Consider the following 12,361-nt stretch of genomic DNA (forward strand, 5'->3'; position numbering starts at 1 on the left):
CCTTGTATAGTTTAGCTATCCTTACATTTTATCAGATCAATTAAAAAGCATTACATCTGGGTGCGTGGGTGCCTCAGTAGGTTGGGCGGCTGCCTTCGGCTCAGGTCATGATCTCAGAAGTCATGGGATCAAGCCCTTCCTTCAGGGCTCCCTGCTCAGCCGGGAGTCTGCTTCTCCCTCCGCCTCTCCCCCTACTCGTGCTCTGCCTCTCTCTTCCAAATAAATAAATAAATAAATAAATAAATAAATAAATAAAACCTTTAAAAAAAAGCATAACAGCTAATGTTCAATATTACTGTCTGTTGAAAATTTTTTGAAAGGATTTTTAAATTATCTTTGCCTTTAAAATGATTTGGCTCCTTGGAATCCAATTTAGGATTTATTAGCAATTATTGCATGAATTCCTGGAGTATATATTCATACTCACATAGTGAGAAAAATCTAACCAAAATGTTGTTTTTATATAAAGTGAAAAATCTTTAATGAAACCTAGCTATTAAAAAGCTGCCAGAATATTAGATTTTGGAGACATTTAATTAAATATTTATTAAATTCAAAATTTTCAATTTTCTTGCATGTATTAAAGCCACAGTCATTTCACAGGCCCCTGAAATACCCGTCCTTAGGTTCTACACAGGACTTCAAATACCATGGGACAAATATGGAGGGAAAAAAAAGTGTCTTTCTTGTTCAGTAGGTAAGGTCTTTTCAAGAGAAGTTACACTGCCATCAGAGTAACATGAAATAGAGAGCCTGAGGGCCTTGATGTTTTGCCCATTTTAGCCATTGAACAAAACTCCAAATGACTTACATCTTTCTCTTCTTCCTTGGTAGTAGTTAGCTTGTGGTTTTAAACAGGGATGAGCTGAATAGTTTCTCTGATAGTTGAACAGAATATTTTCTTCAATGATTAAATGCGTGTATTTAGCTCTTTTTACATATCATGAGGAGGCACATGACCAGTGCTCTTCAGGGAGAAGGCATCTAATATTGACTTACTGCATTTCAGACTTCGTACTAGGTATCAGAGATATGTATGTTGAGAATTCCCAATATTTTAAAACCTGGTGTACAGAGGAGGCACCTGGAGATCAGAAATTAAGTATTGCATCCAGTTACCCATAACTAGTAAAAGAGCATAGTGGCAACACACCCACATGTTGTGAAGATATTCCTACACTCATATAGTTACCTTGTTTTTTTTTTTTTTTCTATTTTAATTTGGTCATTGCTAGTGTTGACTATTCTATCAATAGTTATAGTAATTTCACCATTTTTCCCTTAGAATTTTTTTGGGTGATGAACATGTTTACTGCAAATTATAATAGTTCTGTCATCTTCTTTTCAATTCTTGTCCTCTTCCCCTTTGTTTATCTTATTATTTTAATTAGGTTCTGAAAAACGATGTGACAGAAGCCAGAAAAACGGGTATCTTCTTATATTTTGTAACATTAATGCAAATATTTTCCATATTTAACCATTAAGTATGGCGTTAGATATAGGGCTTCAGGAGATTAGCTTTATTATATCTAAGAAGACACCTATTCCAATTTTGTTGGGATTTTTTTTCTAAACGTGTTTTACTGTTGAATTTTGCAGATGCTTCATATGATTTTTTCCCCATGTATTCATGCACATTTCTGCAGAGGCTGTAGGACTACAACATTAGATCCAGAAAATTCTAATATTCATCCTGAAAGCTTTTTCCAGTTTTAATTAGAGGTTGGCAGTTGTGATTTGGGGTTCATCATCTAGTTATAATGCTGTAAAGGAACAAAAGGCAAAACCTTGTGACATTTTATCCTATAGTCCATATGGTTTTAGTAATATTTTACCTTAGCAAGCAGATCTTCTTTATTTTCACAGGTCCAGTTGGCAAAAACAATAGCAGAAAATTAACTTATTTCCCCCTTCTTTTGAACTGTTTGTAGCAGGGGCAGTGTCACAGCCATCCAGATGAAATTAGATTGTACTTGGTTTTGTCTCCTGACGCACTCCTAATCTCTTAAAAGCTCCCTGCAGACTGGAAGCCATTTAGCCTGAGAAACCAATACCAGATTTTTTTATGTTGGAGTCCACATCTCTCCCCCTGGTGCCTCCAACTCTGGAAATATGGAGCCAACCTGTCTCTGAAAAAATGAACTTTTTAGAAGTTTCAAGGACAAACACTTTTGTGGTGGCTCCAAACCACAAATGCTTTCTTATGTGAGTTGTTCATGTTTGACATTTGGGCTCAGAGGAAAATAGTTTCCACTCCACGTGGCTTTCGGCGGCAGAAGTCCCAGTTCTAATTCTGGCTTTGTCATGTCATGCCTCTCGACCTTACTTATCTCTTCAGGAACAGAGAGCAACTGAACTCTCATAACGCGCTGACATCCAGGTTCTATTTCTAGGAACTAGAGGATGCTGATAGCTTTTATCTCTCTTCCCGTCTTTCCCAGTGGCCTGCTTATGCCTCCCCAAGGATGGCTGGGTACAAGTACAATCATAATCACTTGTCACATGTTGAGGATAAATGTGCCCCTCAACCCAGGCCAGACTACACGATGGATGTGAAGATAATGGTAAGTCATGATTATTTCATTTGCGAGTGAAAGAATGCACTCAAAGTGGCTTAAGTAAAAGACAGGCTGGTATAATTGCAAGTCCAGGGGGTAGACAGTTGTCATGCATGGCCGGATCCAGGTGTTCAAAGAATGGTGTCAGGAAGGAGTGCCTCTCCTTTTTTCCCTCCTCCTGGTTCAGTTCTCAAGGAGAGAACTGGATCCTTAGGCAGCTTTCCCCACACCAACTTCAGCTCACATTATCTCCTTAGTATAAGGAGATCTTTTTCTAATAGTCTCACCCAAAGTCTTGAGCAGGCTCTTGTTTCTGGTTGTCAGTTACTGCCATGCCAGTCAGAGTCTTAACAGGAAATGGTTCACTCAAGTGGGATGATTTGAGGAGAGTTGACAGGATTATTCTCAAATGTATAGGTGCTGTGTAGGGAAACTACAGGGAACTCTGGAGTCGTAACACTGGGATCTTATTATTATTCCTCGGCTTGGAAACAGAAGTGGCTGTCTGCCAGGAGCTATGACCTTTGGTTGACAGTCGCAATGAGCCCAGGTGAATATGTAGCTTACTCTTGATCTCCTTCCTCCTTCTGCTTTCTTGCCAGTATTTGGCAACAGCAGAATCTAACTAGAAGCTTGAAGATAAGGGAACATACTGATGAAGCCCATACTGGTCTTCCTCTTGGGCCACAGAGCAGGGTACAAAGGGATGGAGAGTAGACTCGGGGGAAAATGGGAGATATCCATTTCTATGCTCATTTTTTAATCAATCCCCATGACCAGTAGGAAAATAGCATCTGATTAGTCGGCCCTGAGTCATGATCATCCCTGGAGCCAAGAATGAGGTCAGAATGAACTTGAAATGGGCTGAGTGTGTGTGTGTGTGTGTGTGTGTGTGTGAGCGCACGTGTGTGCATGCATGTGCACACATGCAGGCTTATGTTTGCTCAGCAAAAATCAAGGTGAGCTGCCAGAAAAAGAGGCAAAGGGGCAGCCTGGATGGCTCAGCGGTTTAGCGCCGCCTTTGGCCCAGGGTGTGATCCGGGAGACCAGGGATCAAGTCCCACATCAGGCTCCCTGCATGGAGCTTGCTTCTCCCTCTGCCTGTGTCTTTGCCTCTCTCTCTCTCTCTGTGTGTCTCTCATGAATAAATGAATGGAGTCTTTAAAAAAAAAAGAGGCAAAGGATTATAGTCTGGAAAAAATAGCAGGGACCACCACGGGGCAAATGCATTCTTCTGCACTTGTTCAAATTTCAGAGATTCAGTATTTTTCCTTGGCCTTTTCCTCCTAGGACCTGAGTGAGGCTTGATTGGCAGAGATGGTCCTGGCTGCTAAGGATCAGCCTCCTCACCTTAAGCAGATTTGATCATGATCTCCAGCCAAAGGTCAGTCCTCTGTGCAAAGTTCCTTGGAAAACATGCCCCACATACTGATGGCCTGGCCTACTCAGGGCTTCAATTTGAGCTGACCTTGGGCTCCCTGTCTGCTGCCTCTAGGCCTTGCTCATTCCAAGCCAGTTTGTGCTGTTCTTTTTCCTATCACTTGATACCCACTTCCAGTTCCTTTTCTTCACCCACAGTCTCAAACTTAGCTAACAGTTTTTAACTCTGTTTTCCATTCTATGTGGTATTTCCCATTTCAGGTACTCAGATCCAGAATTCCAACTGCTTGTAGTAAAGCTAATTATTTGAGCTAATTGCTGGCTCTGCAAGATGGAATTCTTGGGACTCCAGCTCTAGATAGCTCCCTTCTCTGCCTACACACACACACACACACACACACACACACACACACACACGGATTATGCACTGCCCCAGTCCTCAGTCTACAGAGCACTCACTTGGTGACCAAAAGTACTTAGAATTGTGGTCACGGTGGAGTGAAATAGGAGAGGAAGAATAAAGAGAGAGGGAGAGAAGACTAAGGTGGAAAACTACTCAGTATAATCCTGAGCTTTGCTGGAAGAGTACCTTCAAACTCTAAACCAGAACAGTCCCTAGAATCTTATCAAACTCAAGTCCAACTTTTTCCTCATCCTTTCCTCCCTGCCCTGAGAGAGGAATTATTGGGAATTGTCACTTAAAGTGACAAAAGAAAACAGAGACAGCCTTGCTCAGGAAGTCAGCAAAATGCCTGTCACTGTTTACATGAGGTACCCAGTGTGTATCTTTAGTAGGGTCATAAATATTTTCTTGAGAGGGAGTGCAAGCGCTCTCTGCACTTGTTGCTATGGCAGCTGGGCAGTTTTAATAACGGGAAATAGCAAGTCATTGGTTCATTGGGGGTTCTTTTCTCAGGACCTGCAGCAATTTCTATTCTTTCCCAAGGATTTTTTCTTTGCCATTGGAGGCCTCCCTTGGGCTGCTCCTCTCTTGGTCTCCCTGAGACTATGATAGCTTCTCTTTACCCTCATCCATGTAAGGAGAAGTTGATCCTTACTTGCCAAGCCCACGAAGCTTTGTGACCTTGGGTAGGTAACCTAATTATGCTTGCCTCAGTTGCCTTATTGGTGCTGTAGGGAAAATTGCACCTACACTGTTGTGAAGATTGAGTGAGATGATGCAAGTAAGTGGAGAGTACTGTGCCTGGCATTAGAAAATTTGGTTCTTCCTATTAAAATGGAAAATAATAACCCTAATATAAACTAGGGTTTATAATACGTAGCAAGAGTTTAGATGGAGTAAGCTGAGAAGGGTCTGGGAGTTAGACCTGAGAACACAGGAGAGTGATGGATCCAGCCCCGCCCCATCACTTCAACTTTTCCCTGATCTCGCGTCTTGGCTAACTCTTGCTTTGTTGGACTTCTCTGCCTGCTTTATCCAGTAGGATTGCAGTGGTAGTAGTAGATGCCATGGGGACAAGGACTGCCGATCTAATGCCTCTCTGAGTCCTTCAAGGACCTAGTACAATATTTTGCACTGGGTAAGTGCTGAGGACCGATCTAGGATTGATACCTATATGGAAAAGAAGGCATTTCATACAGGGGAAAAAGGTGATAAATAACTGGAATTGGAAAGATTTTGGCCTCTCAGGGACATTCTTTCTTGGTCTCCTGACTCCCATTTTTCCTTTGGTCAAGGTTTAATTCACCAGGACCTTGTGGATTGGCCAACTGGTCCCCCTCCCAGCAACCATTCCAGAGGAAGATTCCGTGCTCCATGGTATTGTATTTTATACATTCTAGGACTCACCCCTGGTGGGGTACTGACCAGGAGTGGAGGAGGGACACCAAAGGAGTACAAAGCTGTACGTAGTCTTTCTTATTTTTCTTTTCCTTTTATGAATGCACTATTTTTAGTTAAGTAATGCATCCATATGATCTTAATTGTGGAAATATTCAAGCAAATAGATAAGAAGTAAAGGTGCCATTATATATACTATATACATATGTATATATGTATATGTACATATGTTACATATAATATTATATATGTATATACTAAATATTCTATATATTCATAAACAGGCCTTTGTGTTTTGTACATATTTTATTTAATAAATGAGATTATTCTATATTTATTGTCTTGCAGCTTGCTTTTTATCCTTAGCTATGTATCTTATAGATTTTCCTATGTCAGTACTCAATCTTTTCCTTAGTATCATTGTTTCATAGTTTATGCAATTAATCATCTACTAATGAAGATTTAGGTTGTTTTTAACTTTTCTGTATCACAAAGAATGTCGTAAAACATGAGTTGTTATACACAGATAAACTTGTTTTTCTCTAAGATAAAATACCTTGCAACATAATTGCTGGGCCTTTAATTAAGTCTTATTTTGTAGCTTTAAGTAAGTTTTTATTTTTTTCATAAAGTTTTAGAACTTTCCGTAAGCATTATTTTAAGCCAGTTTCATAATTTTATTTCTGTTGTGAATAGAATCTATTATTCTATTAGATTTTGTGATTGGTTAGCTTTGGTGTGTAGGAAAGCTACTGATTTTTAAGTGCTGATGTTCCTTTGATCACTTTCTTAAATTTATTTTTTTATTTGCATTTTTAATTTAAATTTAGTTAATTAGTATATAGTGTATTGTTAGTTTCAGAGGTAGAGTTCAGTGATTCATCAGTTGTATATAACACCCAGTGCTCATTTCATCACCTGTCCTCCTTAATGCCCATCATCCTGTTACTCCATCTTTCCACCCTTCTCCCCTCCAGGAACCTCAGTTGGTTTCCTATAGTTAAGAGTCTCTTATGGTTTGTCTCCCTCTCTGATCACATCTTGTTTTATTTTTCCCTCCCTTCCTCTATGTTCCTGTTTTGTTTCTCAAATTCCACATATGAGGGAGATCTTATGATAGTTGTCCTTCTCTGACTGACTTATTTTGCTTAGCATAACACCCTCTAGTTCCATCCATATCATTACAAATGGCAAGATTTCAATTTTTGATGGCTGAATAATATTCCATTTTATATCTGTATCTATAACTATATCTATCTCATATCTTCTTTATCCGTTTATCTGTTGATGGACATCTGGGCTCTTTCCATAGTTTGGCTATTGTGGACATTGCCGCTATAAACATTAGGGTGCAGGTTCCCCTTTGGATCACAACGTTTGTAACCTTTGTGTCAATACCTAGTAGTGGAATTGCTGGGTTATAGGGTAGCTCTATTTTTAACTTTTTAAGGAATCTCCATACTGTTTTCCAGAGTGGCTGTACCAGCTTGCATTCCTACAGTGTAAGGTGATTTCTCCTCACCCTCACCAACACTTGTTGTTTCCTGACTTGTTGATTTTAGCCATTCTGACTGGTGTTAGGTGGTGTCTCATTGTGGTTTTGATTTGTATTTCTCTGATGTTGAGTAATGTTGAGTATTTACTCATGTACCTGTTGGCAATTTGTATGTCTTCTTTGGAGAAATGTCTGTTCATGTCTTCTGCCCATTTCTTGATTGGATTATTCTTTGGGTGTTGAGTTTGATCATTTATAGATTTTGGATACTCCTTTTGACCACTTTGATGGATCTACTTCTGAACCCTAAAATTCTCTTTGATTTTCTAGTTAAATCACCATGTCATCTGCAAGCAATGATATTTCTCTTTCTTCTTTTCTAATGTTTACATACATTTCTTTTTCTTATTTTGTTGCATTTGTGGTACTACTTATATGATTTTGGCTAACTTCTCACACTCTTTAACCTCTTAGAGGAGAAGGGCATAGATTTACTGCTCTTTCATGGAACTTCTGAAGAGCAGTTATTTCTGCCATGAGAAATGGTTTCGTGATTAGAGGAAAACACACAGGGCTAGATTCCAAGTGAGAGGTAATGGGGAAAAAAGATTAGAATGTTCTTTGAGTTGAAGAGCCATCTAAAGGTTGTGTCAACAATATCAACTAACCAAAAATTAAGTGGCCTTTGTGGATATGGATATAAGCTTTTTACACATTTTTGTTCTGTGGCAAAGGGCTGTCTTAGACTTGTAATTGGAAGAGGTGTTTCCAGACCTAATGTAATCTTTCACGGGATAACATCCAGATAGATCCAAGCCAACACCATTATTTACACCTGTGAAGGTGACAATGTACCATACTCCTTTTTTTAAAGATTCTATTTATTTATTCATGAGGCACACACACACACACACACACACAGATAGAGAGAGAGAGAGAGAGAGAGAGAGAGAGAGAGAGAGGCAGAGACACAAGCAAAGGGAGAAGCAGGCTCCATGCAGGGAGCCCAACATGGGACTTGATCCCGGGTCTCCAGGATCAGGCCTGGGCCAAAGGCAGCACTAAACTGCTGAGCCATCCGGGCTGCCCTGTACCATACTCTTGACCTGCCATGGTGAGACATATGTCTTTGTGGTATTGAGGACTAGCTCCTCTGATCCATCTACCTCCATTCTGATCAGTGGCCTACATTGTAAGGTAATGTCAAAGGTTGACAGTATCAATAATAGAACAAAATAAGTTAATTGGATATAGATCTAACCTACTAACTTTTGTCTCTTTAGCACAAATCTCTGAATTATGGATTTAACTAGGCTAATTCTGTGGGGGTGGGAGTGGAAGCTGATCAATGGGCAGTTATCAGAGACATACTATAGAAATCAATAAAATGAGGGTCAGAAATTCTCCATTATTGATGTGACCACATTTAGTAGGCTTCTTTCATCAGAACTTTGAGGGATACTGTACCTCATACCTCATATTTCAGTGGTCACCAGTTGCCTACTGTAAAATGCTTCAAATCACAGCCCCCTTTGGGAAGAAGTTTTAAAGCTGCTCTGTCTCTATAAAAACTGGATTCTAATTTAATGCTTTAATTTTCATGCTTTGTTTAGAGTCCTTCCCTTCTCCCCTTAAAAAAATTATTTCATATGAGAAACCCCACCCCTGGAGCTCAGTAATGTAAGGAAGTTGCCAAACTTCAAGTGAAAACCTTAGACTTTAATGAAGTAGATTTTCTCATCTTCCTTCTTCCCTCAAGAAAACTTCAAACTTAGGAATTCAGAGTAGAACTGAAAAGTCTTGGGTAAATATGCACAAAGATGAAATGACAATGGACGCATCCTGGCTCCGGAACAGACGATCCTAATGATTTTGCTTCTGTGGGTTTTCTCCTCTCTCCCTCATGTTCATTTCTTTCTGAGTAATGTTTTTGGGCCCAGCGGAGAAGTGCATGATATTTTCCGGTAGCTGAAATGAGGTTAAAGTAATGAAATTCTGCCAACTAAAGTTTGGGAGGAAAATGCTTAGTATCTGCTGGGACACAGCCAGTTCCTGGGAAAGCAGTTGTGTAACCAGAAAAGGAACTCAGTGGTTTGTACAGCAGTGGGTGGTTCTTGGGGGTAGGTCCCAGCACTTTGACGGACACTGGGAAGATTCCAATTTAAAAACTGGTCAGAAATAAATTTCAACTGGATTGTAAGCTCCATGAAGGCAAAAGTGGTGTCCTCTTTTGGCCAGGGCATCCCTAAGGCCTAAGCCACAAATGTGCTTGGAAAAGTCAATCAAGTAAGTCCAAAGGAGAGAAATCTGAGTGATACACTAGGTACTCCCGACACCTGTGTCATGTCTCTTCTTCCTCTGAAGCATCTGCAGCTGCCTGGGAGGTTTTAGATTCACTTCATGCTGTACAGTGTACACAGCTGCGATGTGTCTTCCTACATTCTGCCTTTGGGTCTGCTCTGAGGTCATAGGAGTTGGCATAGCCATGCAGTGCAGACTAGAAGTGGGGTAACATTAATGCTTCTGGGTGTTAGGAAGACTGAGGCTGGCCAGTGAAGTCTGGGAGCTGGTGGATAGTCTCCTGTGTTTTAGATGGCAACTGTGGGAGGCATCATGTATGTGTGGAAGTGATTCCTCGTTGCTTAGGACAGTGACCTCAATAATACACCATGATGTTGGTTTTTCCACTTTCACTGTTCTGCTCTTCTATCTCCTTCAGTCCTGCTTTCTGAGATCATTTGCCCAAATAAAACACTTGCACCTCAGCCCTTGGTTCACTCTCTGCTTGGAGGAAACCCAAACTAAGACAAGTATGTAGGAGTGGGGTGTAAGCTTCAAATTTTTCAAATGGGTGTTCCCATGATTTTAGTCTCGTTAGTGTTCCACCATGAGCCACATTGTTGCCATCCTAACTATCAGGGATTTAGAAGATTGGTCCCAGGTCTGGCTGCTTGGGTTCACTACTTATAAGCTGTGTAACCCTGGGCACAGTCTTTAAAAAGATTAATGAAGTGCCTCAATTTCTTTTTCTGTAAAATGAAGGTAATAACAGCATATACTTACCATGGTTTTTATTTAAATTCAATGAGCGCATGCATATGAAACTCTTGGCTCCACACTGGCACATGTTAAGTGCTCAACTCACGCTAGCTGCTATTAGGACAGCCACTTCTCATCTATTGCTGCTCCCAGTCTTCTATGTACAGTGGCTATTCATGTCTATCTATTATCCCTCCAATTCAACTGTAAGCTTCTTAAGATTGGAACCTGTGGCTTTTCCATCTTTATGTAACTTGCTGTCCAGCATTTTGACTTTTACAGAGTAGGCATCCAATGGTGTTATTGGAATGAAAGGATGTCCTTGTTATTATTGGCAGTATTTGGATGTCTGGAATCACTGTACTGTCCTTTGGAAGCAAAGACTAGCCTCCCACGGCATGGACTTTTGAGTATATTTTCAGGAAATATCATCATTATTGGATGGCATTTGTAATTGATTGAATCATGTAGAGTAGGAATTTATTTTTTCCTCTCTACTAGTGCTATCCAATAGAACTTTCTTTGATGTTGGGAATGTTTTTTTCTCCTGTCTAATGCAGTAGCCACTAGGCATGTGTGGCTCTTGAGCACTTGAAATGTGAAGAATGTGACTGAGAAAGTGAATTTTAAATTTTATTTGATTTTAAATTAAGGACACCAGTCAGACAGGATTAGGGCCCACTCTAACAACCTCATTTTAACTTAATCTCCTCTTTAAAGGCCCTATTTCCAAATATAGTCACATTCAGAGGTACTGGGGACTTAGGGCTTCAATTCAATATGAATTTGGGGAAGATACAATTCAGCCCATAACATCCCAAAGAGTACTCAGAGACAAGGGCTTGGGTGCAGGTAGTTCATTTGGAGAGCACAACTGAGTTTATTTAGGGGAAAGTGACACATGTAGAAAAGCCAGTGAAGGGTGTGCTAATGAAAAGGTTGCTGGGCCTCACTCAGTCCTGCTGGAGAACACATGTCAGAATTGCCTGACCAGATCATGGAGAGAGACTGGGACATTCATCCATAGACTCCACATGGGGCATAACTCTCTCTGGAAAGAAGGTTCTTTGGGTGCAAGAGAACACCCTCCAGCTGACAAGAAAGAGATTAGGTGTTTAAGGTGGAAAGCTGCCAACTCCAGTTGGAAACTCAGTTATGCCCAGGGAATGTGGGGAGAGGGATGAGCAAAACATCAGCTGCCCCTGCTATAGGAAGGTGTGGTTATTATCCCTGATTTCCAGATGCACAAGCTGAGGGAGTTGAGTAGCCAATAGCAAAGGATGGAGTTTGAATTTGAATTTAGTTTATTCAACTGCAAAACCCACAATCTTAGCTATCACATTAAGGAAACTCATCTACTGATTGAATAAACTTATCTTGGGCATCTTCTATGTGCACACATGCCAATGCTAGGGATATAGCAACGGGCAAGACCCAGGAGGGGCTTACCCAGAATTAGTCAGTGGCAGACCTGCGATGCTAACCCAGGTCTTCAGACTCCTGGCACCATGTTCTTTGCTCTCTCTGAGCTAAGGACCCACAGGTGACTTGGCTGCTTCAGGCTATCTACATTCCTATTTGATTCTCCTTTATCGGTCTTAGAGATCATTCTCCTTGTTGGAATTAAACATCTCAGCTCTTTAGCTTTGTTCCAAAAAGAGGCTCCCTGGGAGGTGAAGTAAGAGGTGAATGTTGAGTTTATCACTAGGATTTGCTTTCTCCTACTCATCTACATTTGCTCTCCCCCTTCACTCTGCCTCCTGAATGCTCAGGCCTTACCAGGTGCAGCGGTTTTGCACATCTGTTTTCTGTGATGTGGCTCAGGTGAACATAGTCAAGATGGCTGGGATGCACAGGAGATGTGGGCCTCCACCTGTGATCCAACTGAAAGGATCCCATGGATGAAGCGGGAAGGGATGGACTGATTCTCTGTTAATTACTTGGCAGGAAAAGGAAGCATCTCCTTCCAGGTTTGAGCTTTTTTTTTTTTTTAATTCTAGTGTATTTATTCCAGGGTGGCAAGAATATGAAATCTATATTAGAATGTGTGTTTGTGTAGCTCTTGACTCTGTAAGCCTAACAGAGATC

At 40.7% G+C, this 12,361-nt stretch overlaps 2 long non-coding RNA genes across 2 annotated transcripts in view; one reads left to right on the forward strand and one right to left on the reverse strand.

Moving 5' to 3' along the window:
* Positions 1-1,942, reverse strand: part of LOC121480084 — a 31,732-nt gene extending 29,790 nt beyond the window's left edge. Inside the window, exon 1 of the long non-coding RNA XR_005984892.1 lies at positions 1,836-1,942. This is a non-coding gene — a long non-coding RNA (uncharacterized LOC121480084). The remainder of the gene's footprint in view (positions 1-1,835) is intronic.
* The window catches only part of LOC121480079, a 214,805-nt gene that overhangs the window by 99,085 nt on the left and 103,359 nt on the right, over positions 1-12,361 (forward strand). Inside the window, exons 2-4 of the long non-coding RNA XR_005984891.1 lie at positions 2,442-2,564; positions 3,849-3,942; positions 5,637-5,803. This is a non-coding gene — a long non-coding RNA (uncharacterized LOC121480079). The remainder of the gene's footprint in view (positions 1-2,441; positions 2,565-3,848; positions 3,943-5,636; positions 5,804-12,361) is intronic.

The sequence above is a fragment of the Vulpes lagopus genome, chromosome 2 (assembly GCF_018345385.1).
Source record: "Vulpes lagopus strain Blue_001 chromosome 2, ASM1834538v1, whole genome shotgun sequence".
NCBI lineage: Eukaryota > Metazoa > Chordata > Mammalia > Carnivora > Canidae > Vulpes > Vulpes lagopus.